At 39.0% G+C, this 3,669-nt stretch overlaps 1 non-coding gene across 1 annotated transcript; it reads left to right on the forward strand.

Moving 5' to 3' along the window:
- On the forward strand, positions 1-108 carry LOC112444248 (U6 spliceosomal RNA). Its single transcript, XR_003032501.1, has one exon. It is a non-coding gene; the product is annotated as a U6 spliceosomal RNA (small nuclear RNA).
- The last annotated feature ends 3,561 nt before the right edge of the window (positions 109-3,669 follow it).

The following is a 3,669-nucleotide window of genomic DNA, read 5'->3' on the forward strand; positions in this document are numbered from 1 at the left end:
GTGCTTACTTTGGTAGCACAAATACTAAAACTTAAATAATTCAGAGGAGGTTGGTATGTTTCCTTTGCAAGGATGATCTAAAGGATTCATGAAGTGTGATGGTTTTTCACAGCACAGGAAGATTTGGGAGGCAGAAGTTCCTAGATCACTGAGAATGAATACCAGCTGAGACTGTACAGAAATTAAAATGGACAACATAAGAGTGTAGCTCAGAACAAAGCAATAAGCTGAAAAAAAGAGAAAGCTTTCAAAGAAGTCATATGTCTAAATTTTTATAGATTGAAAACCAAAAAGGTAGCAGATCTTCACTGAACTTGACTCACATGAAGCAGGCATTACACATTTTTTATTTAATGAGGACTTAATTATTAATACAAAATGAAAGAAAATGAGTCAGAAAATTGTTCTAATTAAATTCATAGCTTGAACATGTCAGAAGAAATCCCTGCAACTCCTCATTCTTCCCTGAGTGAAGATTTAATTACCATTATGAAATGTCACTCGCACACAAGAAGGCTCACATGCAATTTCTGGATGGGAACAAAAAGGCTGAGTAAATAGCAAACAGTTGATAGTATTCCACAAAGACAAATAAATGCAGAATACTGACAGAGCTAGACAGGATGGGTGTGATGCTCTTAAAAGCAAAGCATAATGAGGATTTTGTGGTGTGATATTTACTGAGCAAAATTTCTAAGGTTAGTAGAAATAATTTGAATATGGATGGAAAATGAACTATGAAACAAATGTTCACTATCTAGGATGGAGAATTCAATCTATCATTATTGATTAATAGGTAATTAAGTGACACAAAGTATCATACAAGAAATTTTAAAATGGTGTAACCATCAAAGGCAATTTGATCAGATTGCGGCAGGGACAAAAGTTGTGTTAAACAACTAAAGTGTATTGTACACATTGTTAAAACAGAAGGCAAAACCAAGAAGGTTGAAATAAGTATTTCATTGATTTTACACCTGCTGCAAAGAGGACATTAAAAAAAGTTAATTGAAGAACTGAAAAATCTTCAGACTCAGTATTAATTTAAAAGATGAAGGAAGGCAGCCTAGGACAATGCCACTGACGTGGCTGGTTAAGAAAAAGGTGCACAAGTTAGACTTGTCTGAAATATACAGAACCATTCTTTGCGCCCAACTGAATTACAACCATGAATTTGTTACTAGGCGATGTGGCCTCAGCTGTGCCAACTGCAATCACATTTTGAGGGAACAATTCAGAGATTAGGTATGATAATCTCTGGACCAGTGTAAAGATGGCATATTTTGAAGAAATCTGCAACCACTCTCTGATAACATGGTTGGGAAATGTTGTGAAAGCAATTAGATTTAATTTAGATATGATACAAGATGCTTTGGAAGAGTTAGGCAGAATAGCAGAAGATTCTCAGATGGGGTGAATCACAGTCTTGGGCAGAACAAGAAATAAATAATGAATTTGTACTCTAATCGCTATTTACTATGAACAGATGTTTGCAGAAGTTTATAAGAAACCTAAAGGGATCTATGTTTAGCCATCAAGTTTTAAAAGGATTCAAAATATTTTAAAAACTTTTAGAGAAAAATTTTCTAGGCCAAAATTATATGAGAAATATGCAATAAAATGATATTGCATTAAATATAAGGAAATTAAAACAGGGAAAGAAAAACATTTAAAGTCGCTCAGTCGTGTACGACTCTACAACTCCATGGACTATAGACCACAAGGCTCCTTTGTCCCTGGAATTCTCCAGGCAAGAATACTGGAGTGGGTAGCCATTCCCTTCTCTAGGCGATCTTCCTGATTCAGGGATGGAACCCAGGTCTCCTGTGTTGCAGGCAGATTCTTTACTGTCTGAGCCACCAGGGAAGGCCAGTAATCATTGTGAGAGACAGGATATACCAAATACTTTTGAAACTAATTTCCAGAGATACTATTTGCTGAGCATTATAGATCAGGCAGAGTCACAAATGAAGATAGATGTGAAAAATCAAGAAATACAAATTATTAAAATGTCAAAATATTTTTGTATTTTTAGTAAAACCTGAACATTGATAAATTTTAGTAGAACTTTAGTATGGATATAGCTCTTTGCTTTAAAAAGTGGTGGAAATCTTAAGTAAATTTGGTAACTTTCTTTTTTGCTGATGACATATGAATATCATATGACAGCCACTAATAGGCCACTTTGCCATAAAGATTATTTTCAACTGAAGGCAATGAAGAAGCTGCACATGTAGAAACAGCTTCTTGCCCCCACCTCCTATCTACCTAAAAGTAGGGCATAAACTTCCCTTTGTGAAGGTGATCCTTTCTCCCTCCCTGTATCTGGAGAACAACCCTTACCACTGAAAATAGAAAGTTAGTGCTGAGATAGGGCTGCACACACAAACTTGACCAAAGTGACTCCTGGCTTGGACTCCACAGTTACTTTCCCACAATTTCCATGGTCTGCCCCCCGCCCCTGCTCCCTCTCAAGCCCAAGATCCTTTTCCTCTGCCTTGTCAGTTCTCCACAATTTATCACCCTTTGTTAAAATAGAAGCACCTCCACCCTCCACTCCCCACCTCTAGATTAATTCCTTCCTTGGGTCTTCACTTCTTTACTATGAAGACCTCTGTGCATGTAAAAATGAAAACATTAATGTCAAATAAAGTTTGTCTTGGGACTTTCCTGGTGGCCCAGTGGTTAAGACTCTGCACTTGGGTTTGATCCCCGGCCAGGGAACGAGACCCCACATGCCACATAAAGGTCCTGAGTGCCACAACGAAGACTGAAGATTCTGCATACTGCAACTAGGCCCCAAGTAAATAAATGTAAAAATAAATAAATATCGAATCACTGTGTGCCTTTTCTGTGTTAATCTGTCTTCTCTTGGTTGAATTCGCAGGTCCCAGGCACAGAATCTAGGAGGGGCTAGCAAAGGTTTCCTTCCCTTCCCCCCTTGCACCATTGCCATTCTTTCAATGTTTGTGTCAGCTGTTAAGCTGTTGGATCTGTTGTATCTCTTGTATTTCAGCGCCAAATTGACTCTTTGCTATTTGGCTTTGTGATGCTGGAGCTGGAACACTTCAAACCACCTCTCTGCTTTTCCAGCGGGCTCCATGTCGGTCTGTGCCATTGCGGGTTGTCGGAGGGAGACAGGGAGGCTGGAGGAGAAGAAAAGGACTTGCTCTGCCTGTTCCCCCTCTACCTACGAGAGTCGTTCCAGGTTTCCTCACCCCACCCGGCCGCGCTGCCCCCCAGCGGAAGCTGCCTGGCAGTTTTCCACCACTTACAGCAGCAGCCCCGTGACGCCCCATTCCTGATCAGCCAGCCCAGCCCTCTGGAGCTCCTTCCTCTGGTATATCCATCCTAGGACCCTCGAAGCCCTCCTTTAAGTTTCTAAATTTTAATAATCCCACCTCTTCCTTTTGTTCCCTCAAGCCCTACGAGTAGCAGCTGTTTCCCATACTTGCTGCTTAAATGATACCTTAGAGTTCTCTGAAAACATTAAAAAATTTTTTTAAATTAAAATTGTGGTTAAACATATGCACATAAAATTTGCCATATTAACCATTTAAAAATGTACAATTTAGTAATGTTAAGTACATCCATATTGTCCCATGAACCAATCTCCCAAACTCTTTCATTTTGTAAAACTGAATCTTTGTGTTCATTAAACAATAACTC

Source organism: Bos taurus, chromosome 24 (genome assembly GCF_002263795.3).
Source record: "Bos taurus isolate L1 Dominette 01449 registration number 42190680 breed Hereford chromosome 24, ARS-UCD2.0, whole genome shotgun sequence".
NCBI lineage: Eukaryota > Metazoa > Chordata > Mammalia > Artiodactyla > Bovidae > Bos > Bos taurus.